Source organism: Balaenoptera musculus, chromosome 20 (assembly GCF_009873245.2).
Source record: "Balaenoptera musculus isolate JJ_BM4_2016_0621 chromosome 20, mBalMus1.pri.v3, whole genome shotgun sequence".
Lineage (NCBI taxonomy): Eukaryota > Metazoa > Chordata > Mammalia > Artiodactyla > Balaenopteridae > Balaenoptera > Balaenoptera musculus.
The window spans coordinates 32039934-32065332 of NC_045804.1; positions in this window are offsets into that span (position 1 = coordinate 32039934).

Sequence of the window (25399 nt, forward strand, 5' to 3'; positions counted from 1 at the left end):
TTGTGTTTCCATACAAATTGTGAAATTTTTTGTTCTAGTTCTGTGAAAAATGCCTTTGGTAGTTTGATAGGGATTGCATTGAATCTGTAGATTGCTTTGGGTACTATAGTCATTTTCACAATATTGATTCTTCCAATCCAAGAACATGGTATATCTCTCCATCTGTTTGTATCATCTTTAATTTCTTTCATCAGTGTCTTATCGTTTTCTGCATACAGGTCTTTTGTCTCCTTAGGTAGGTTTATTCCTAGGTATTTTATTCTTTTTGCTGCAGTGGTTAATGGGAGTGTTTCCTTAATTTCTCTTTCAGATTTTTCATCATTAGTGTATAGGAATGCAAGAGATTTCTGTGCATTAATTTTGTACCCTGCTACTTTACCAAATTCATTAATTAGCTCTAGTAGTTTTCTGGTAACATCTTTAGGATTCTCTGTGTGTAGTATCATGTCATCTGCAAGCAGTGACAACTTTACTTCTTCTTTTCCAATTTGGATCCCTTTTATTTTTTTTTCTTCTCTGATTGCTGTGACTAAAACTTCCAAAACTATGTTGAATAATAGTGGGCACCCTTGTCTTGTTCCTGGTTTTAGAGGAAATGGTTTCAGCTTTTCACGATTCAGAACGATGTTGGATGTGGGTTTGTCATGTATGACCATTATTATGTTAAGGTAAGTTCCCTCTCTGCCTACTTTCTAGAGACTTTTTGTCATATATCGGTGTTGAATTTTGTCAAAAGGTTTTTCTGCATCTATTGAGATTATCATGTGGTTTTTATCCTTCAGTTTGTTAATATGGTGTATCACATTGATTGATTTGCATATACTGAAGAATCCTTGCATCCCTGGGTTAAATCCCACTTGATCGTGGTGTATGATCCTTTTAATGTGCTGTTGGATTCTGTTTGCTAGTATTTTGTTTAGGATTTTTGCATCTATGTTCATCAGGGATATTGGTCTGTAGTTTTCTTTCTTTGTGACATCTTTGTCTGGTTTTGGTATCAAGGCAATGGTGGCCTTGTAGAGTGAGTTTGGGAGTGTTCCTCCCTCAGCTATATTTTGGAAGAGTTTGAGAAGGATGGGTGTTAACTCTTCTCTAAATGTTTGATAGAATTCACCTGTGAAGCCATCTGGTACTGGGCTTTTGTTTGTTGGAAGATTTTTAATCACCGTCTCAATTTCAGTGCTTGTGATTGGTCTGTTTATATTTTCTATGTCTTTCCTGGTTCAATCTCAGAAGGTTGTGCTTTTCTGAGAATTTGTCCATTTTTTCTAAGTTGTCCATTTTACTGGCATAGAGTTGCTTGTAGTAATCTCTCAAGATTCTTTGTATTTCTGCAGTGTCAGTTGTTACTTCTTTTTCATTTCTAATTCTGTTGATTTGAGTCTTCTCCCTTTTTTTCTTGATGAGTCTGGCTAATGGTTTATCAATATTGTTTATCTTCTCAAAGAACCAGCTTTTAGTTTTATTGATTTAGTTTTATTGTTTGCTTTGTTTCTGTTTCATTTATTTCTGCTCTGATTTTTATGATTTCTTCCCTTCCACTGACTTTATTCTTCTTTCTCTAGTTTTAAGTGTAGGGTTAGATTGCTTATTTGAGGTTTTTCTTGTTTCTTGAGGTAGGACTGTATTGCTAGACACTTCCCTCTTAGAAATGCTTTTGCTGCATCCCATAGGTTTTTGGTCATCGTGTTTTCATTGTCATTTGTTTCTATGTATTTTTTCATTTCCTCTTTGATTTCTTCACTGATCTCTTGGTTATTTAATAGCATATTTTTTAGCCTCCATGTGTTTGTATTTTTTAGAGTTTTTTTCTTGTAACTGATATCTAGTCTCATAGCGTTGTGGTCAGAAAAGATACTTGATATGATTTCAATGTTCTTAAATTTATCAAGGTTTGATTTGTGACCCAAGATATGATCTATCCTGGAGAATGTTCCAGGAGCACTTGCAAAGAAAGTGTATTCTGTTGTTTTTGGATGGAATGTCCTATAAAGATCAATTAAGACCATCTTGTTTAATGTGTCATTTAAAGCTTGTGTTTCCTTATTTATTTTCATTTTGGATGATCTGTCCATTGGTGAAAGTGGGGTGTTAAAGTTCCCTACTATGATTGTGCTACTGTCGATTTCCCCTTTTATGGCTGTTAGCAATTGCCTTATGTATTGAGGTGCTCCTATGTTGGGTGCATAAATATTTACAATTGTTATATCTTCTTCTTGGATTGATCCCTTGATCATTATGTAGTGTCCTTCTTTGTCTCTTGTAATAGTCTTTATTTTGAAGTCTATTTTGTCTGATATGAGAATTGCTACTCCAGCTTTCTTTTGATTTCCATTTGCATGGAATATCTTCCATCCATTCACTTCCAGTCTGTATGTGTCCCTAGGTCTGAAGTGGGTCTCTTGTCCACAGCATATATACGGGTCTTGTTTTTTAATCCATTCAGCCAGTCTATGTCTTTTGGTTGGAACATTTAATCCATTTACATTTAAGGTAATTATCGACATGTATGTTCCTATTACCATTTTCTTAATTGTTTTGGACTTGTTTTTGTAGGTCTTTTCCTTCTCTTGTGTTTCCTGCCTAGAGAAGTTCCTTTAGCATTTGTTGTAAAGCTGATTTGGTGGTGCTGAATTCTCTTAACTTTTGCTTGTCTGTAAAGGTTGTAATTTCTCTGTCAAATCTACCTTGCTTGGTAGAGTAATCTTGGTTGTAGGTTTTTCCCTTTCATCACTTTAAATATGTTCTGCCACTCCCTTCTGGCTTGCAGAGTTTCTGCTGAAAGATCAGCTGTTAACCTATGGGGATTCCCTTGTATATTATTTGCTTTTCCTTTGCTGCTTTTAATATTTTTCTTTGTATTTAATTTTTGATAGTTTGATTTATATGTGTCTTGGTGTGTTTCTCCTTGGATTTATCCTGTATGGGACTCTCTGCTCTTCCTGGACTTGAGTGACTATTTCCTTTCCCACGTTAGGGAAGTTTTCAACTATAATCTCTTCATATATTCTCTCAGTCCCTTTCTTTTCCTCTTCTTCTTCTGGGACCCGTATAATTCGAATGTTGGTGCATTTAATGTTGTCCCAGAGGTCTCTGAAACTCTCCTCAATTCTTTTCATTCTTTTTCCTTTATTCTGCTCTGTGATAGTTACCTCCATTATTTTATATTCCAGGTCACTTATCCATTCTTCTGCCTCAGTTATTCTGCTATTGATTCCTTCTAGAGAATTTTTAATTTCATTTATTGTGTTCTTCATCATTGTTTGTTTTCTCTTTAGTTGTTCTAGGTCCTTGTTAAACATTTCTTGTATTTTCTCCATTCTATTTCCAAGATTTTGGATCATCTTTACTATCATTACTCTGAATTCTTTTCCAGGTAGACTGCCTATTTCCTCTTCATTTGTTTGGTCTGGTGGGTTTTTACCTTGCTCCTTCATCTGCTGCATATTTCTCTGTCTTCTCATTTTGCTTAACTTACTGTGTTTGGGGTCTCCTTTTCGCAGGCTGCAAGTTTGTAGGTCCCGTTTTTTTTGGTGTCTGCCCCCAGTGGCTGAGGTTGGTTCAGTGGGTTGTGTAAGCTTCCTGGTGGAGGGGACTGGTGCCTGTGTTGTGGTGTGTGGGGCTGGATCTTATCTTTCTGGTGGGCAGGTCTGCGTCTGGTGGTGTGTTTTGGGGTGTCTGTTAACTTAGTATGATTTTTGGCAGCCTCTCTGCTAATGGATGGGGTTGTGTTCCTGTCTTGCTAGTTGTTTGGCATGGGGCGTCCAGCACTGGAGCTTGCTGGCCGTTGGGTAGAGCTGAGTCTTAGCGTTGAGACAGAGATCTCTGGGAGAGCTCTCACCAATTGATATTATGTGGAGCTGGGAGGTCTCTGGTGGTCCAATGTCTTGAACTCAGCTCTCCCACCCCAGAGGCTCAGGCTTGACACCCGTCGGAGCACCAAGACCCTGTCAGCCACACGGCAGCTGTGTGTTCTGGGTCGTGGTTAACTGAACATTTATGAGCCTCATTTTCACCTCCTGAGTCAGGCCCCTGAGGGCATGCCCCACCGTCCTGGGTGGTTTTCCCATTTTCTCTACCAGAGACTGAGGGTGAGATCCACGTTGGTGTCCCAGACACGAAGAGGTCACCCCAAGGTCCTCTGACAGCAGGCCCAAGGGACGAGTCCCACAGAGGAGTGCAGAAATGTCCCGCCAGATGCCAGGGTATGGGAAGGGGGGGGTCCTTTTCCATGTTTTTAATGCTTTTTGAGTTTATTTCTTTCTTTCTCATTCTCCTGACACTTTAACCAATATCCCTGCCCCTCTAGTTCCTTTGTCATAGCACTTAGTGATTATTTTTCTTAGAACTGCATTTTGACCATATCCCTACCCAGCTAAAAATCTCTGTGACTCCACATTACTTGCAAAATAGTGTCTAGACCCCCACCCTACCCCACCCCTTCACCTTTTCAATCTCTCCCTACTTCCTTTAAGAATATCTTATTCCAGTGTGTTTGACTCACTTTTCCGCAAAGTCACTCTGGGGATGTTCCTGCTTTCTCTCCCTTGCTCATGTAGTTTCCTCCATCTATAATCATTTTTCTCTGCTCCTCCTCAAGACTCTCGATTAAACATCCTTCAGAGAACTAGCACCCTGGCTGTTAATGATCTCCAATCCTATGAGCTAAGAGTATGCAATAGCTTAATCTCGAACTGAACATTCTTTATTTAATGCCTTGTGTTTTGACTGTATTTGGTTTCTTAGAATTTTATATCTAATAAGCCTCTTAAGGGTGACATTATCTGTGGCTGCATTGCTAGAGGTAAAGTATACATTACAAGGGTAAGGGGACTTCTGTTCCATTCCGTGCAATTCAACCTCCACCAGGAATATCACACCAAAGAGGAATAGTGGCCAAATGGAACACATTCAGAGGGAGAGTGTCAAAAAAGAGAGAGAGAGACAGAGACAGAGACAGAGACAGAGAATGGGAATAGTCAGAGTTAGTAGATTGGACAGTTGTCTTCAAATACATATAGAAAGATACTTAGGTTTAGCCCATTTGGTCCAGATGGTAAAGGGAACATTCACAGGAGTGATATGAAAATATTAGCAATCAGTACAGCATAAGCAAGGACCAGTCAGAAGGGATATTGGTTATAGGGTTGGCACAGAGCCTTGAGGATCTTCTTGTTGTACTAGGCATTAAGCCTTTGTTTTCTCAGTCATGGGAAGGGTGAAGAGGTTGATTGGGAAGGTGCCAGGATACTGGGGTAGGAGGAGTGGGGAATTTGAAGGAGGTAAGTTGAGCCATTGTTATCAATCACTGATAGAGAGTGCTTTAATAACTGACATAGTCTTACTGAGACCTACCAGCTGAAGATCAGGCTTGGCCATTTAACAGACTGGCTTTCTAAAAACTGGCATAGAAGGAATCTACCACTAGAAGAATTCTGAGTATTGGCTTTCTGAGAATTGGCCAGCTTTCAGAAATAATACCAGCAGGAGGAAGTTATAGGGAGATAAATTTTTCAGTAAAATAAAATGTTAATGCAGTTAAGAGCTATCTCCTGAGATAGTGGGTGTTCTGTCTGGAGGTCTGTCAACTTCTGATATGCTATTATTTTCTGACAGAAAATAATATGGTATAGAAGACTTCTATGGTCCCTTCCAAGCTTGAAAGTCTATAATTTTACTATAGTCCAATATTTTCATCTTATAGAAGAGGAAACTAAAGCTCAGGAAGCAAACGCGAATGAGATCTGCTTTGTTACTGCCATTTACTTCCATATTGTGGATCTGTTTTTCTATGTATGTTTGTTGTTGACCCCAGGAGTAGTTTGCTTCCTCTGCCCCCTACAATGACTAGAAGCATATTGTGCACACAACAGGGACTAAATAAACATGTGATGTGTGAATGGATAAATTGTTCATCCCTGCCCACATCTCAAACTCAGGATCCAGAGAGAAAACTTAATTCATGCTATACTCTTTTCTCCTGTTTCAGACTACTGGAACTTACCACTGCTTCTTCCTTCCCTGACCAAATGCTAATGGAGGTGCTAATGAGGTCCTCTGGCCATCAAAAAGAAAGAGAAAGAAAATCAAATAGTCTAATTAATCCACAAGTTACAGTCACTGAAAAAAAGTGGTCATATTTCCTATAGAAAGCCAGACGGGGACTAATGGGCACTAAAGCATTGGTCTTGGCTCCTTTGGGTGTGTAGTTTGGAGGTTACCTGTTGTTTTTTCAGGGATTATGAGGCACCACTTGGCTTCCATTTGGGTGGAGTTCACCAGAACTCCATTCCAACTCTGAGCTGTCTGTTTGCTTATTAAATGGGAAAAGGAGGGCAGAGAGTAACCTCTTTGTATAAGGTGAGCCTAATATTAATAGCGAACATTTATTGAGCACTCGTAATGTGCCAGGAGCTATACTAGCGTTTTACTTGGATGATATCATTGAATCCTGTATAATTATTTCCCCACTTTATACACAGAGAAACTGAGGCTTGGGTAGGATAGGTAGCTTACTCAAGGTCACCCAGTAAGTGGCTAAATATGTGGTCCAAGGCATTTAAGCCAGTACTAAATCCACCAACTGCATTCTCTAGCTCATGCTTAAGTCTTTCTACCTACACTGTGTGGTCTAGAGTGGCTGTATCAGTGAAGTCTGGGAGTACAGCACAGCTTCTGCTTTGAGCACCTCTGGAGGATTGGAGCTAACCTTACACAAAGTGGATTTTAATGGCTTGGTTTGAGGATGATTGGGGAACAGGGGGTGATGAGGTGATGTGCCAAAACCATTGAGTGGGCCAGAGCAGAAAGGGAGGGAGGACGCTCAGTGACCTGTGTTCTCTGGTTTAGAGCAGAGCCCCTCCCAGGCTTCCCAACAGAACACAGAGGATTTTCACTATAGCAGGGAGTGTGGGCCTTTATCCAGTGAGAATCAAGACAGCCGTGTTGAAGAGCTACCAGCACACCAAGTGGAAAGCAAATTTGAAAGTGTGAAATGGCAAGGTGTGCTAGGATGGAAACCAAAGTAATGAGGCGAGAAGTAGGAGTAATTAGGCATAAAGAGAGAGCCCTAGCTGCTCATGGACTAACAAACTCAAGAAAGCCCAGTGTGCATCACATGTGAGTGTTGCACAGGGCACTGGGCAAGTTCTACAAGAAATATGAGAAGCAGTCCCCAGCAGGGTCAGGCCCACTCAGACCTGGAACCAGTAAGAACCCCTCTGAGATCATCTCTTCTGCTCTGAGTCTTGGCTGAGTTAGTCACACCTGGTGACCAGTAGGCCAAGGGTCCACAGAGCCATGCTACTTTGAGCACCTACTTTAGCCAAACCGTATCCTAGTCCAGTGTTTAACAAACTCTAAGGCACATAGGAGTCACCTGGGAGACCAGTAAAAATTCAGTTTCTGAGGCTGTAGGTCTGGAGTGAGACCTGAGACCATTTCTAACAGGTCCCTAGGTGATGCCAATACTGCTGGTCTGGCGAACCACACTCTAGACCCTTTCCATAACTGTATTTTTTGATCCTAATATAATGTGTATGAATTGACACATCTGACAAATGAGAGCACTGAGGCTGGGAGCATTGGATGGTCTGCTCAGTCACAGGGCTAATGAGCTCAATCCAGGTCCGATGGCTCCAAACTTCAAACCTCTCTGTTAGGCACCACTCTAGTCCACACGCACATTCAAGCTGCCGCTGTTCAGAGACTCAGTATGGTGCCCTACAAGCACCGCTCCTGGCACTGGGGCCCAGTAGAGGCCCAAGCATCCCTGTCTTCAAGGAACTGGTTTACTCAGCCACTACCTTCCAAGGTCCCTGGGGCTGGTGCAATCTTGGGCTGGAGTTTTGAACTCACCCTAACCCTCTTGTTTGGGACCTCTGCTAGTTCCTACCCCAGGGCAAAACCCACCTTTTATTGTTCCAGAGGCTCAGGAAGACTCCTTCACTTCTGCTACACTAGCCACTCAAGAATATGCACTCATCCTCCCCCTTGGTTTGGACTACATGGATTAGAATATCACCTGGAATGTTCTGGAGTACCAAGCCCTCCCTTGAGATTAATGGTTTGCCCTGACCAGGCCCAGCCTCAAGGGGCCATCCCTTTTCTCCCCAGTTTGTCAGTCTCTCAGGCCTTTACTCCATGCTACACTCAATTCCTTTTCATAGCCAGGCCACGACCCCTTAACATGCCTAGTGATGACTCCATTTCTGAAATGCTCTCTGGCTTCCGGGGTCTGATATCCTAGTTGGAGTGACAGATGCAGATAGCCACTCACTCGTCTACCTTAGCCCTTTCCCACCCCCTTCCCATCTTTAAATACTGAAAGCCTGAAGGATCCACTGCAAACACCATCTTTTCCATAAAGAATTTCCTGTTCACCTCAACTTGCATTAACCTCGCCTTCCTCTAGACCCCTCTCTACCCAATGACATCATTTTTTGCATCTGTCTCATAGCATTTAACACTTTCAACCTTGTACTACTGTCAAGCTTGGCCATGGCTTCCCTTGTATCTTTGGCTCCTTGGAAGGAGCTCTTATGCCTGGTACATCCTTGTGTCTCCAGCAAAGTGCTTTGCACATTGAATGTGCCTAATAAATGGCTATTAACTGCATGAAATGATTTCAAGTCAGATTAATGAATAGCATAATAAAGGAATGAAGACTTTAAGAGTCTTCAGTGAACAACTGAATAAAAAGGAGGCTGGAAAGGGAGGGGGAGACTCCCTGGAGGTCCCACAGAGGAAATGAGGCCAATGTGCCTCTTGAAGGCTGAGTAGGATTTCCTTGTGAGATTAATAATTACTCTAATGAAAACTAAAAGTTATGAAGTGTTTATCATGTGCCACATACTGGCTAAATCATGTGCTCATTTCATGGCGACATAGCCCTGTCAAGAAAGTTGGTCCTAAATAGTTTCCATTTTACAGATAAAGAAACACACGGAAAGGCACCAAGAAGCCAGCTCACTTTCTCTAGAACATATAGACGAAAAGTAACAAAGTCGGGATTTGAATCCATCTCTTGGACTCCATAGCACATGTTTTAAAACCTAATGCTATGGGAGGAGATGGGGATACTTCAGGCAGAGGTAACGCAGGGCAGGAGGAAAAGCGAGCCGAGAGGGGAAAGCATCAATTAATCCCACATGACAGGGACAGAGCGGGCCCATGGTGGGGCCACTGTGGTGTCAGACAAGGCTGGGAAGGTGGTCTGGGGACAGACCGGGGTCATGTTTTCCCTCCATAAGAATGAAGAGTACGAGCCATGGAGAAGAAATACCGAGTCAAACCTGCACTGAGAAGCGTTATTTATGTGCTGTCTCTGGCCCGGCCCCCAGGCCGCTGTTGTGAGGGGAACGGGGCTCCCAGCCAGCAGCCCTGGACAGCTCTGTGGGCCGTGGAGCTCACTGCAAAGTCACACTTTGGAGAATAAAGCTGCTGGTGATGCCCAGAGTGGCCCAAATAAAAGTCAAATACCACATTCAGTTCTCCAGGGGTGTTTTTGCTATTAAATTAAGTCTGGAAAATAAATAATTGTCTTTGGATTTGATTTGAGAGATTTTTGGTAGTTGAACACTCAGTCAGGAAAAAAAAAAAAAAAAAGAAGCTAACGATTTCTTGAAAGATTCTTTGACTGGCTCCCCCTGCCAGAGGACAGCAGATCACAATGAAGGCTTGCTGTCTGCGAAGAGCTGCTTTTCTCCCCCGCTTGACACAATTATCCCAGAAAAATAGAGGGGGGAGGGGAGGCTCCATCATATGTTCCAATTTTTATTGCTACATTCCTTGGATGGCTCCATATGTTTACCTTTAGCTGACTTTAGACTTGGTGTTCTCTGTGGCTGCTGGCGTCAGCCACAGGATTCTTTCATGTCTATTACTTTATTAAGGAATGTAAAAGCCACATACAGACCGACCAGGGGACACAACAGTACAAGACACAAATAACCCTGAATGGGCTTGCAAAGAGCCTAAGGAGGCTTCACACCTAATTCTCCCAGATGGGCTGTAAGGCTCGCACAGACCAAAAGGGGGCACTCTTAACACTCGCTCCCAAGCTCCCTCAGTGATACCATTCCCATGAAGAAATAGTGCAGAGACCACGCAGGGCTTTAAGATCAGTCCTGATGGCAGCAGAATGGGGTGAAAGAAACCACTCTCATCACCAGGGATTTGGTTGGGTTTTTTTTTTTTTTTTGCATCTTTGACTTTCGCTGACTAGAAATGGAATCTCCAAATCATAGGGAGGATGTTAAGATTAAACAGGAAAAAAGCACCCCCCAAAATTTCTTTGCACAAAGCCTTGGCACATGCATTATAAATGCTCAGAAAGAGCAGCTGTTCTTTAAACATATTTGCTGAGATATATCTACCTCTTAATAGGGGCACCTCATCTAGGTCCAGACCGGCTCATAGTACAAGGGTATGATTGTAGAATGAGTGTCTATATTGGGCAGCAAGAGACAGGGGGTGGAGGATAATCATTATTTACTCAACTCCTACTGTGTGCTGGACACTTTGCATGCATTATCTTGCTATCACAATTTTACAGATGAGGAAACTGAGGTCAGGGAGGCTAAATATATTGCCCTGGTATGTGGCAGAAACAGGATTTGCACCCAGGTCTCTCTGTTTGATTCTAAGCCTGAACTTTTTCCATTAGACAAGGCTACGCAACTCAGGGCCAGCTTTTCATAATGCATTATTTTCTCACGTGGTCTCAGCCTCCCACAAACTCTTTACAAAAGCCTGAAGCCAGCACTGAGAACATTCAATCACTTATAGGTACAATTACAATCTTACTGAAGTACACAAACTTAAATTCTTAAAATTTTCAGCAAACATGTTTGTGGAGAGATGGAGAGGGGAAGAACTGAGGAACGAGGTAATGGAGATAATTCTTATGCCACCCGCCTCCAGAGATGTTTGTCAGTGCCTGGAGGATCCACATTTGTTCTCCTTTTTCAGGCTCCTACACCAACCACCAAACCTTCACAGAACAAAGTCTGGAGTTTATTTTAACGCCACCGTTCTTCCATTCCCCTTCCCAGGATCTTCACTCAATTTGCTGGTTTCTGCCTTTGTAGGAGTTTACAGTCTGTGTTCTAACCACCCAGTATGTTGGGAGGTTAAAAGAAAGAGCTGTCATCCAAAAGGTGATGCTCACACTTCAAGTCAGGTTATGAGGATGGTCTGAGCTAGAAATATTGTGTAGAGTTGGGGTGTGTTTTCACCTCCCTCGCAGAAGCTGATGGCCACCCACCTGTTCTTTCCTGGTAGGTGCTTGATGGTTAAGAGTAGAAATGCTTTGACGTCATGTGGAAAGAAAAAAAAGGGAATCTTTACTCAGATGACAAAATGTGTTTGTCTTGTGATTTTCCCTGAGAACCTGGACTGGGTGAATGGCTTGCAACTGAAGGATGTTTTGATTATCAAGAGGATAGCCCCTTAGCCAAACTAAGAAAGCCCTCAGCCCCACTTAGGATTAGCTGTTCTCTTGTTGAATGTAGCAAGTTCTGTCCTGGAAGATTTACTGGTGACTGTGCCTCAGCCCACCGGGTTCTTCAAGGAGATCTTCAGAACCAACATCTCTTTTCATCTCTCTGCATCATTGGGAAATTTTTTATAAAGCTAGATACTCTTTTCAATGAGAACTGGCTATGTGTATCTAATGTTTACTCTGGGCCAATATTTCCCAAGGTGGTAGTAAAGGCTCTGAGAAGTCCTGTAGTAAAGAAACCTATGTCACTTTACTTAATCCAGAGATTCTCATATATATCTGACCACAAAACCCTTTTAGCATAACGTCTATGAATATCGTATGGAAACAGTTTGGCTATAAACATATAAACTCTTGAAACTGCTTAGAAGGGATAACCTCAAACTATTGATGGATTTGGATAGACTATTTAAAGCAGATCTATTGGTCACATATTTGGTTTAAAATCTGAAGCTGCCCTAGTGGTCTGTCTGGATTATTTTTAGATCTGTGAAAGTGTGTGTACATGTGTTTATATATACTATGTATAAATATGCATTTTAACTTTGAGGTTAGAAGAAAAAAAGAAGGAAGGAGTATTCCTTCTTATAAGAAAAGCAATCAGGGTCCTGAGGGGGGAAGGGGAAAGTTTGTAAGTTTTAAGGCATTATCGCCACGTCCCATTGCCGGCAACCTCTGATCACAGCTTTCTGCAACGGTGAAAACATGTGGACAGCGCTCACTGAATGCCAGACAATCAAAGATGACACCCCTTCTCATTAACCTCTCAGAGGCCGGCCCCACCTCTCCCCCCTAAACCAGCACCCAAAACACTTCTTTCCAAGTCATTGATACCCACCAGCTGTATTCCTGTGTGTTCTTTTGGATGGTGAATTAATTCAGAAAAAAGTATTTTTTTCCCACGTTGCAATTTAATTTTTATTTTCAGAGCATATTTGAAGCCTTCTAAAGAAAATTCTTAGAAACCCACTCTAAAAAATGTACAATTACAGTATTTTTTAATTGTTGTAAAGTTATGGGAGCTGTTTCAAAATTATTTTTAATGAAATATAAGGTTGTTCTCTGAAATAGAACTTTACCCGTGTTTTTTTTTTTTTAATTGTCACATATAGGGTGATTTTAAAGTAAATAAGAGCACAAGGTTCATATTATTTTAAATGTATATTGTATTTGTCTTCTCAGCGCTGTGGTTTTTAGTCTGAATAGCATCATAGTATGCAGCCAGCCTATTAAGCAGCCTGTTTGGGTAAGGAAACTCTGAGACCAGCACAATGTTGCATTGCTCACTCTGTCCTTCCAATATGGTTAGAATTCCACAACCTAAATGATCATTTGTTGAACAAATTCATGCTTTTATTAGTCAAAATACAGAGAAAACAGAGCCTCCCTGTTTCAAGATATTTGCTAATGCATGGTTAATTATCACATACAGCTGACTATAATTCATTTTACAGGGGCGACCTCCTGCAGGTAACATACTAGCAGTTTATGAACCAAAATAACCTCACTATAGGTCAGAGCCATTCCAGGGCCGGTCAGACACTTGGTGCTTCTAGACCTTCTCACTTCACATTGCTAATTTGAACAAGGCTTTATTTTTATATTTGTCAGCAGCAAGACTGTAGGATGGTTGTTAAACTTCTCCCAGGCCTAATTAGAGCGGCAATGCTCGCATTCATAATGAAGCTCGTGTCTTGCTCAGAGTTAGTGAGCAGAGCTGTTACAGTAGCTTCCTGGCAGGCCGGGGCTGGCAGTTTTAAGGTAGCTCGTGGCTGCAGTATTAAGTGACTGTTGAAATTCATTGACTCCACCACAACTAATGTGTCTAGATGACAACAAGTTTACACGGTTCTTTTATAGTTACGGCAAATGGGTGCATTTAAATATTTATTAGGTGATTATGGTGATGTGAAATGGAAAAAAAAAATGCAAAGTGCAATCTCCCCAGTATGACTGTTTTTAACTGTTGATGTGGGGCCAGGATCTCGGTATCACTCAGAATCACCTCATCTTTCCCTTATAAATATTTATACTAGATCAGCAGCGATGAATGCTAATTTATTTGCATCTTGTTTCCTTATTGACTTCTCCCTGGGCAGAGGTTAGCGGTGAAAAGTGGTGCAGCCTTACTGGGTTGGAGGATATTTCAATCAGCCAAGCAAGATGCATTTTGAGTAGCCGGGGGAAAGTTCACTTTGCTGAAAATGAAGCGTCCTTTTTGCTCTTGGAGATGCAACCTGAATGCTCAGGCAGCTGGTGTGTTGCCCTCTCCCAGAGCTGACGTGCGTGCTGGCGTGCAGTTTTGCCTCCAAAAGACTGCTTTTCTGTATAGCAACTTGTCAAACCTTGGATTGAATCGGGTGAGGCTGGCTGATCTGGATGTTTGTCAGAACTTCCAATTCAATTTTTTTTTTTTCTTATTCTGTGAGCCATTTAAAAGAAATACATTTTCGCCATAGGAGAAAAAGCATCTATCTCAAATTGAATGTGGCATCTGAGACAGACAGAGGAGAGGTTAAAAATGAATCCAGCTCTGTTGTATAAAGGTTAAATGTACATGATACTAAAGAACGCAGAGTCTGTGGAGGGAACCGTCAAAAAATTTCAGCCAGATAAAGGGAAACAATATTTTGCAATTGAATATTTTGACAGCGTAGGAAGCTGTAGCATAAGATAATTGCAAAATTCATCATCCATAATGCTATTTATTATTTTGTTCCCTATGTCTTAAAACAAACAGCATCTGTATAGTCTTGACATGTATAAATGTAATATTTTCAGGAGATTTCTAGAAGTAGCTTTTGAAATAGTCCATTACTACATTTAGAATGCCCTGGAGGTCTAAGGAATGTCCCAATAAAAGTTCGCGTAGAACACATAAGGCCACTGAATCAGAGGTCTCTGCAGCTACCATAGTTGCTTCAGTTGGAAAAAATCTTAATTTCTAACTCTAGCTAGCTGTGTATCTCTTTTTATAAAATGTACTCATGTCTCCTTAGAGCTGAACCTGTTACAGTACCTCCAATCTTAGACTGGTTCCAAGGGCATTAATTACCAAAGATTCCAGGACCACCTCATTATATGATCAATAGTATGTCCCTCTAGGACAGGGGTGTAGCAAGAGTTCACTGTGATGGTGGTTCTACACAGTGAGATGATTCAAAGGGAAGTCAAATTCATTGGGAAACTCACTACTAAGAAAATGTTCTGGCGAATCTTGGGTCACGTGAAGACTCCTCCAATGATGCAAAGTATTATCCTCAAATCTACAAATGTGGATTCTAACTTTAAGAATCCAATTATGTGGATCCTCAGATTAAAAAGCATAACCATGGATCCCTCTCGATGCAAGAGATGCGTGGCTTCATTTACAGTCTCTGGTCAGAGCTATTTGTAAGGGACAGGTAGTTTGCCGTTTCTTTTCAGTGTAAATCTTCTCAACCGTAGGGATGGTGCACAGAGGTTGCTCACTCGGTGCAAATGAAAACCCTCATCTTAGTCCAGTTCTGCTATTCTCCGTGAATATAAAGCTGTCCTTTAATCCTCTCAACTCAATAAGGAAACATTTTTTCACCCCATTTGATAAATAAGGAGACCTGAACTTAAAGCGACTTCAGGGTTTTCTGGAGGTCTCGGAGTGGGTGGCCACGCTGCCCCGTTCCATATCTGGGTCTGGGCGAGGGCACGCCCTGGCGATGGGCAGGGCTTTCCTGCACGGCCGCTGGAGCCACTTGCTCTCCAGGTGAACCTCTTTCAACTGTGAAGTCTCCACTCTAATGAGTTTTCTAGTGCATTTCATAAAAGACTCAATCTACCAATGCTTTCTTTACTCCTAAGTTTTCAATTTTGCAAAGCAATTTTATAAAGCAGGGTCCGTCTCTAATGGGCTTCCCTAAAATCCAAACACATCAATATACCATCGGTAGAGTAAGTCATTGGGAAAGGTCACGAGGATGCTAGTTCAGAATTGTTTCCCTTAATATCACCATGTTGGTGCAAGGGCCAGGCACAAGGAAAGTAAATTATATTTCCATATGAGAGGTCATTAGAAGAGAGTCATTTGGGCTTATCTTTCTAGATGCCCAGGAAAAGAAAACTGTCCACGACATATGCTGGGGGAGTAGATAAAGAAAATGTGATCTCATTTTTGTTACTGTCATTACGTCTGTGTCTCCTTGAATTGGCTGGTTAATTTCTTTCAGGTGAAAAAATAACAAAGCAGCCTTTCTCCAAGTACATGGGCTCGATTTTTACATGGCAAAAGGTAATTGCTAGGCATCCTAGCTTGCATATGTGCTATGACCCCCAAAGTAACCAACACCACATTTAGATTACAGTCAACTTCACCATGGATGACTTCAAACAAAAGCAATAAAACTTTCTCTGCACTTCGTTCTCCTCCTGAGTTTTCCTTTGTTCTGGTCTGCAGAAAATGACAGACTGAAAAATGGAATGGCAAAGTATATTTGATCTCAGTCCTGATGCAATTTGGGGTGTGTATACCTCTGTGTGTGAGTGTGTGTGTGTGTGTGTACACATACCTGCATGCCCTCCTTTGTGCTCACAGATTTTGGCTCTGGGTCCATAGCATTTCTATGTGTCCCAATGTCACATACTTGAGTCTGTACCCATCAGTGTTCTTTTCCCCTTGATTCTAAAGCCTTGTCGGTGTGGATCATGGTTGAATCCGCAGTCCTAGCTGAACTGTACAATAAAGACTTGTAGGTAGGAAATAAATGAATAAATGAATGATGGTATGGATGTTCAGAGCTCTAAGCTGAGAGGATATTAGGTTCTACTTCAAGTTATTTGATACCCTATTCCAAAATACTAGAGTATAACATTTTATACCCTAGTATAAAATAACCTAAGTGTCAGGAAATATACACTCCTCCTACCTCCATCTCAGTCAACTCTTATGCAGGGATGTCTTGCTTAAATATTGGTGTTATTGTTTCACCTTCTGATGTGTTGTCTGGATGAAGTCTTAGGGTAAGTTGTGAGTTGAAAAGAGAGTCAGGTGCACAGCTTCCTGAAGAGTGAAACTTCCTGGAGCCACTCTTTAGGAGAAGAGGTGGAGCCTCAGGTCAGATGGCAGAGCTTTTTGGAGGATGGCCAGGGATTATCACCATCCCTATTTCACATAAGGGGGAACTTCTCAAACAGGATGAATTACGTGCTCAGTCTTATATAGGCAGCTCTGCTTCAATAATCACAGAGTCCAGGATTGTTCCTTCTAGCTTGTCCTTTTTATGAGGTCTCTAGGTTGTCATGCTAGCTTTAAAATGTAATAATTTCCTAAAATGTATTATTTGCACAGCACTATATAGTTTGTAAAATATGTATATAGATGTGTATGTGTGTATCTGACCCTCACAAACATCCAGTGAAAATCAGGGACTACTTTCTGCCTCAGTTTAATCGATCAGGAAATGAGATTCAGAATTCAAATGAATAGCCCCAAACCACACAGTGGTAGAGTTTGGATTAGAACCCAGTTCTCTAGATTCCTCACCTGGTGTTCTTTCTACAACATCATGAAGCTTATTATTAACCTTATAATATCTCAATGCCAGCTATTCGGAAGCTAGATGAAGATTCTCAAATACATAGATCATTTTTAAGAGCAGATGAATGAGTAAAACATTAATATGTTTCAGTTGGCAAGATTTGAAAACAATTGTTCCCTGCAACCCAGAGATGCTTTTTATTCTAGAGGGTGGGAAGTGATCTACATTGATTAGAGAACTTCCTGATCTTCAGAATCTATTCTGTGTTTCTCTTTCCTCCAAGTTACTGATTGAGTTCTATTCGCTCTCTATTCAAGCTTCAGTGACTACTCAAAATGAAGGGAAAGTTTGAGGATCACCTTGTTATATTCTAGTTTATTAGACAATGAACATAATAGGGAGTAGAAAAACAATTCAGGAGAAAAGCACCCAGATAGAAACATATGCTAAAGTTGTTAATGGAAATAGATGTCAAAACTTATATGAATAGAAGAAAAGGGAAACTCCACAAAGAGATTCTTGTGGTAGGTAAATTCTGATTAAAAAAAAAAAAAAAAAGCACCATCTTACGCTAAAAGAACAATAAAAGAGATTTGCAGGAACCATCACGTAGAACCCTCAGAGAGATGATCTGAATGGCAGAGTTTAGACCATGCCCTTCAGAAGCACCTGTGTATGGACAACCAGTCAAGAGACCACAGTGGAGGGCATACGGCAATATGCCAGATAAGACCCCTGAACCCCGTGTTTCACTACCCCCTTCTACTGGCTCCTACAAGAATGAGTGGTACGAAGGGTCCCCAGACACCTTCAGAGACTCTCAGGACACAGGTGATGTTTTCATCTCTGCTTCCAGCTGAAGGTCATGTCTTTGGAAAAGAAAGGAGGGTGAGGGAGGGGCGTAATGGCTGAAGATGGTGTTGGAGAGATGTTAGTTTCCTGGACTGTGGCCTGTGATACCAGAACAAAGGGTCCTGGCTAGGATCTGGGTACACTTCACAGAGACTGGGAAGAATGTATTTGGCAGACAATTCTGAGCTGATCAACAGAGTTGAAATAGGGCTTTTGTCAGAGAGAGTGGAAAAAAAAGTCCAAATAAACTGCAAAATGGGATTGTATGGAAATTGCCATGTCTGACATGGCAAGGAGACACAGAGCAAGGGCAGGGGTTCCTAGGATTTCTTAGGAAATGACAAATGGCATTTATATGCCAGTCCTACAGAGTAGAGAGAACAGCAGTTGAACTTGGGATGCTAAGATATATGAAAGACATATGCAATCTCCTAAATATTTCTCAACTTGCATGGTGAAGCCTATGGCTAGAATAAATAATATGTTAACCTTTGGAGACAAGGCAAAAGAAAACTATTAACCCCATCCAAATAAACATATTTAAATGTCAGATCCGGTGACCGGAATTCTTGCCCTAAGTCACCCAAGATAAGAATTCTGTTGCTCTGAAAGAGCAGAGTCACTCTTGACAAACCCAGACACCCTTCCCTGGGACCCACCACACTGTGCCCACAGAGGGACACAGACCATTTATTCAAGAAACATCAACCACGTGGTGGGAGGTGGGAATGCACAGATGAGTCAGACACAGTCTGCCCCCCAGGAGGCTACAGTCCAGTAAAGAGGAGAGATGTGAAAATGAAATATTTAAAATTGTAGGAATCATGGGGATATAAATAAAAATCCTAAAGAGTTGAGGAGAAAGTGGATTTTCCAGTAGAAGATATGGCCCTCCCTTTGAATACAGACTGTGGAGCTTTGTGGCTGAATTTATTCCCTTAGGGGACCTGACTCTCTAAGACACAAACCCTTAAAATCGTAGGTGGCTGTATGCTTAAGCAAGATCAACCTGGCCACCTCTGAAGAAGTTTCTCATGAGGCAATTGCCTTTCCAGAGCTTCCTTTCAGTTACTACAGGCTTGATGAGTCCTTCTGGAAACTTCCAATATACCTATTTCAAGTCTTTTTTTTTTTCAAGCCTTTCTTGCTGGATGTTGGCTTGTAGCTAGTGCTTACTTGTTGTAAAACATTTTTTAAAATCCGTATTGGAGGAATTGAGTGGCATGTTGCCTAACACGGACAGGAAAAGGAGAGGAATTTAGGCCTGTATATAATGGAATCATACACTGTACAAAAATTTATAGATCCTAGAGGGGAAGTAAAGTGAAAAGCATTTCAATTGTGAAAAATAAAAAGAGAATCCAGAGTTCTACTTTGGTGGCATTGTACTGTGGGTTCCCTAGCCAGGTAGTATTTAAGGATGATATTTTCCTAATATAAATTATTTTAAAACTTATTTTCAAATATAGATTTATACTTAAAAATATAGAAGTGATCCCAATATGATAAGGGATTTTATCTCTCCATAAATTTACCAAAAGTCTTATTCCATTAAAATTAGATTATCTCACAATCATTTACCTCATTAACATTTCACCTTTTAGAAAGTAAAGGGAAAAAAAAGAGAATTGCCCTTATTCTTAATATTGGCCTTCAAAATGATACTGAATTAACGGGAATATTGAGAGAACCATGTCAGGGAGGTTATAGATACAATGAGGATTTTTGAACACGTACCCAAGGCTTTAAGAAATTCACAGAATAGATAGAAACAAGTCTATATCTAGAAGACTTATCAAGTGAATGGGGATTTCTAAGTTTAAGGAATGCCAAAAGTTGAAATTCTGGCTGTTCAGTTGAAAATAATCCCAGTGAGAACAAAAGAGGACAGGTAGCCTGTGAAACCGTGTGAATACATGGCAGGGGGAGGGGTTCTGCATTAAGATCTCAAAAGAATCCATTCAGAACATGGATTTGAATCAGGAGATACAGTATTAGTGCCATTCATTTTCTGGCTGCTGGGAAAGCTGGCAATCAAAATGAAGTACATCTTAGATAAGATCCTCATGTCACCAAAGCCTGTAATGGTACCCACACACAGTAGGCAAACACATAGTAGGCATTTAATAAACAGTTGTCAAACTGAACTGCATTGCTGAATAACAGAAAGAAGGAAGGGCACTCAACTTTCAACTTGTATTAGGGTTTCAGATTTTCTAGGAAGAGTTATCTTCATATCCAAAAGAATAGAATAAACAATATAAAGAAGATAATGCAAGTCAAGATTGAGAGAGAACAATTAGGTACCTATGAATTCAAGTTCAAGATTTTAGGCCTTGAAAAGTTTTATCTGAAAAGATGTTATGCTGAAAATATATATCACTATATCCTCTTAGCAATCTTATTGTTTATCTCTGAGATGATAAAATGAATGGGAGAGTTCTCAGAGGACGAGTGACCAGAAGATATCCAAATTTACTAAAATTTAGTCCCTTGAACTTAAAATTTATCCTTGGCAAATTTCTAGAAAAGAATGTTAAATTGTAGGTTCAAAAATTTTTGAAAAAGTAAAGGGATCATTAAGAACCTACATTTGCTCATTAAAAACAAATCATGGCACAGTAACTTCATTTACCTTTGAGCTAAAATTTACCATGTTGATAAATTAAAAGACCACTCAAAACATAGTAGTGATTAATTTCAACCAGTCATTCAACAAATCTCCTGAGTGGATTCACAACCGGTTGAAAAATTGCACTCAAAGGCTGTGACAGTCTGGAAGAAATTTTGTAGGATGAGAACCCAGGGCTCTACCCTTGACTATGATCTGCTCTATTGGTTGCCAAATTTGTTTTTATCAGCAGAGCCTTTCCATTTGAGTCCATGCTATCTTCTTCTCATTATGCTGTGTTGCCTACAGACAGAGGAGAGTGATGGGAGGATGAGGTTTAAAACCATTCTATATCAGGAAATGTTGACAGAACAGGCAATACTCAGCCTGGAGAAGTAAGAAAAGGGCCATCTCATTCATATTGGCTGCCCAAAAGTCACCATGATTTTTTTTCTTGTCTCACTCCCCATTCTCCATTACCTCATTGCAGCATTACACACTGCTAACTATCTTCTTCTTTTTGATAGCATCTTCCCTTTATTTCCACAGTGGTACACTATCCTAGTTTTTTATCTTTCTTCTTTCTTCTCCTTTCTCTGTTTCATTATTAGTTAATTCACTTCCTCTGGCAACTGTATTGGGACAAAGTTCAGTCCCTAGCCTCTGCTCTCTTTTCTTCTTCCTTTGGAGTACTTGTATCACTCATATCTGCACTAATGGTTCCTCAGTCCATAAATCCAAGCCTGACCACATTCCTAAGGTCAAGTTCCACTTAAGCAATTGCTTGAGGGATGCATGTATTTGGAAGTCCTACAATCATCTCAAAACCCATGCTTTATCTTATCTTCCCTAATTCTGTCAAGGGCACCACAAATTTTTAGGTCAAAACTCGAGAGAAGTCTTTGACTTTCTACATCGTTTTCTCTCATATCCTCTTGGTCATCAATTTGTGTCAGTTCCTCATGTATAGATTCTTTTGCATTTATCCATTCATTTCTGTTTCCATAGCTGAGACCTATGCCAGGTGTTGGTTAAATCATTACACCACCTTTCAACTTGTTTCTCTGCCTGCCTTTCCAGTGTCCCCTGTGTTTTACCATCAGATCAACCATTCAAAAGTGAGCAGTATGAATCTTTCATCATGTCATTCCCTTCCTCACCAATGACCTGCTCTTTCACTAGCTGAAAGGCCTTCTTACCTTCTTGCCTTTCAAATTCTTATCTACTTTCAAAGTCCAACTTAAGTTCTTTTTCCTCCCACGAGGTTTTAAATCCCAGCTCTGTCACTTATTAGCTGTGTGACCTTGGGAAGGCTACTTAACATTTTTGTTTCAGTTTCTTTATCTTAAAAGAAAATGAGTACGCTAACAGTACCTACATCATAGGACTGAGGAGGATTAAATGAGTTAGTATCCCTTAGGGCACTCAGAACTAGTAAGTGCTATGTAAGACATTAAATAAATAAAAATGTGTATATTCTCTAGCTATTCCAAATTGGAAGTTATCATTTCCCCTATTCTCACCATTAATATATTACAGATATAACCCTTAATCTGCTTCATTTATTATGTTGTCACTTTATGTTTTCACACAGAATGTCCATTAGTTACACACATAGACTGAAAGTTTATGGAGGGCAAGTTCACATCATATATTTATTTGTATCCCCACAATCCCTACTATTGACCGTACCTATTGAGAATGTTCAAGTAATGATTATGCACTGAAATGCCCCCGGTTTTCCAGAAGTGACCCCCTAGATTCTCCGATTCTCAATCCACCATCTTTGCTTGGTTTCTAGATCTGGCCTCACTGATCTTCTCCAGACGGCTGGTTTGTATGGTACAATGCACCTCTCTTACTGGCCATCTCTGAGTGCTACATTTATCAGGGACAGTGGGTCTTGGCAGGCAGACAAGAAACACAATCTGTAGACAGAGCCACCACAAGCCAATCTTGCCAGTACAATTCCTGCAGTTTGCTGACAGTCATATGGTTGTTTTCCAAGCCTCTAATATGGAATACTTTAAGGAGAAGTAGCTGAGGGTCGGGGACTGCTGGCTATTTTCCTTCTATTTTTTTCTTTGGGAGATCATGTGCCTGACATTTTGACTCTAAAATGATTCACAATGCCAGGGCTGTCACATAAAGAATGGTCCAGCTAAAGGTTGAAGTTTTGGACTGAATTGGTGTGAATGCTTCAGTGAATCTTCTGAAGACCATCCAAAGCCACACATAAATAATAAGTTTGGAATGGCAACAAGAATGCCTGGGATGTGGCCTTCTGCATCAGCCATATAATGTTCTTGGTGGGCTATTTCAGATAAAGAACCATTAGGAAAACATTTATCAGGGTGTGGTGGGGGAAAAGCTTTCTTTGAGTAAACGGTCCCAGTGCAGTTTGTATTTCCACACAAAATCCCCACCCGCGTGCTGTGACTTCCACTCAGGCAGAGCACTCAGTATGGAGGTAGTTAATGCCCACACATCCATAACTGTTCCGCACTATAGAAGCTCTGCTATCCTTATCAAAGAAGCCCTACCAACGCGGAGTCACACACTCTCATCCTTTATCACCAGGTGTTGCTGGGTCTTATTTAATGATCTAGGCAGTTTCATGGGAGCCAAAGAAGAAGCCACACAAATGCAGCTCTGAGAATTCCATTGACTGGATGGAAATGACGAGTTGGAAATATCATTTCCGGGTTGCCCCCCAAAGCTTACGTCAATGTTAGCTACTGGCCAGGTTCACTCCATGAAGACTGGCCAAAAAAGAGGTGCTTTTGGAAGCACGTAACCCCATAAGCCAGTAATGGGCTCAAAGGACATTGTGTAAGAACTTCATTCATACATACCTTACACCTGAAGGGTTAGCCCACCTGTAGACAGGTTTCCAGAAAGAAATTCAGACCCCAGAAAATTCTGGCTGTAGAGGCAGCCAGCCCCACTTCAGGAAAGCTCCCCATCCTTCAGGTTTTCTACTTACCCATTCATCCTTGCTTATATTTCCCGATGCTGAAGTCTTAACTCCTGGAGAACCAGGATGGTCCCCAAACAGCACCTTCTTCCTGGTTTTCACAGGTGGTGAGGGCTGTTTGACATGCCTTACCCGGTTTGTGTTTTGCTATAGCCCATCCACTTTTCCAGACTTTCTGTGATCTGTCTCCTGTCTACCTCTCCAGCATGATGTTTCTTCCTCTCTACTCTACCCACACTCCACACATCCCATTCACACAAACTCCTAAGGGATTCCCCAGTCCCACCATTTCTTCTGTTTCACCCAGCCTGGAATGCATTTAAAGGTTGAGACAGATGACACTCACTCATGTATATGAATGAATGTGTATTTAGTACAACAAAATTTGGGATTTTCAGGAAGAGAAAGGGACACACAAGGAGGGTGAGATGGGGGTGGCTTTGGGCTCTTTTGTGGTTGTGATGTGGGGTTAAGGCTAGGAGCTCCCTGCACTTGCACTGTGGGCTAAAGCTGCACTCTTTGAAATTCCAGTTAGCGCACCTCTGCATGCTGATCTTTCTTGTTGGGTCACACAGGTAAGGGTGTAGTGGAGGGGCTAGCAGGGAGGGGATCCAGAGAGCCCGTCAATGTTCAAATGCCAAAAATGGACACTTTATCAAACCTCCAAGCCTTCACACATGCAGCTTTTCCAGGAGGCAGATTTCAACTTGTCATTTGATGCTTCCCTTAGGAATCACCTTCTCTAGAAACTTCCCTGGACTCCACCCAGCTGTATTAGACCATCCTCCTTTCTACAGCAGTTGTGTCCTGTGCTCGCCTCTATTTTCATAGCTCTTATCACATTTGGTCTTTGCAGTGAATTGAATTGCATCCCCCAAAAGACATGTTTAAGCCCTAACTCTCAGCATCTATGAACATGACTTTACTTGGACATAGGGTCTTTGCAGGTATAATTAAGTTAAGGATCTTGGGATGAAGTCATTCTGGATTTAATGTGGATTTAGAAAGGGGAGGGGGGCTTCCCTGGTGGTGCAGTGGTTAAGAATCCGCCTGCCAATGCAGGGGACACGGGTTCGAGTCCTGGTCGATCCCACATGCCGCGGAGCAACTAAGCCCGTGAGCCACAACTACTGAAACCCGCGGGCCTAGAGCACGTGCTCTGCAACAAGAGAAGCCATTGCAATGAGAAGCCCGTGCACCGCAACAAAGAGTAGCCCCCCCTCGCCACAACTAGAGAAAGCCTGTGCGCAGCAACGAAGACCCAACGCAGCCAAAAATAAAATAAATAAAATTAATTTATAAAAAAAAAAAGAAAGGAGAGGGGTTTGACACAGAGACACTCCAGGGTGGCCATGTGAAGATGGAGACGGAGAATGGAGCTATACAGCTACAAGCCAGAGATCACCATGGATTTCCAGCAACTACCAGAAACGAGGAGAGAAACAAGGAATCAATTCTCCCTCAAAGCTCCCAGAAGAAACCAACTTTACTGACACCTGAATTTCAGCCTTCTGGCCTCCAGAACTGTGAGAGAATAAATTTCTGTTGTTTTAAGTCACCCAGTTTGTGATAATTTGCTCCAGGAACCCTGGAAAACTAATATTTTTATAATTGTGTACCTGGGTTTTTGTCTTCATCACAAGAGCTGTTTGCTCCTGGAGAGCAGAGGTTGTGTTTGGGTCATCTTCAGATTCCTACAGCCTAGCACAGTGCCTGGCACAAATGGGGGACACCTGAAATGTTTTCTGAAAAAACTACTCAGCCCGAACCGACTGAATGCAGAAGGAAAAAAAGCCCCTTGAAATTAGCTCGACAGCAGGAAGATTTCCATCAGATCTGCTAGCTACAGTGAAATCACAAAGGGTTCAGTCTCCACGTAAACAGGCAACGATGCGATAGAGTTCACGCTTTAGGTTAGACTGTTTCTTTCCTTTTGGCCTGCAGGT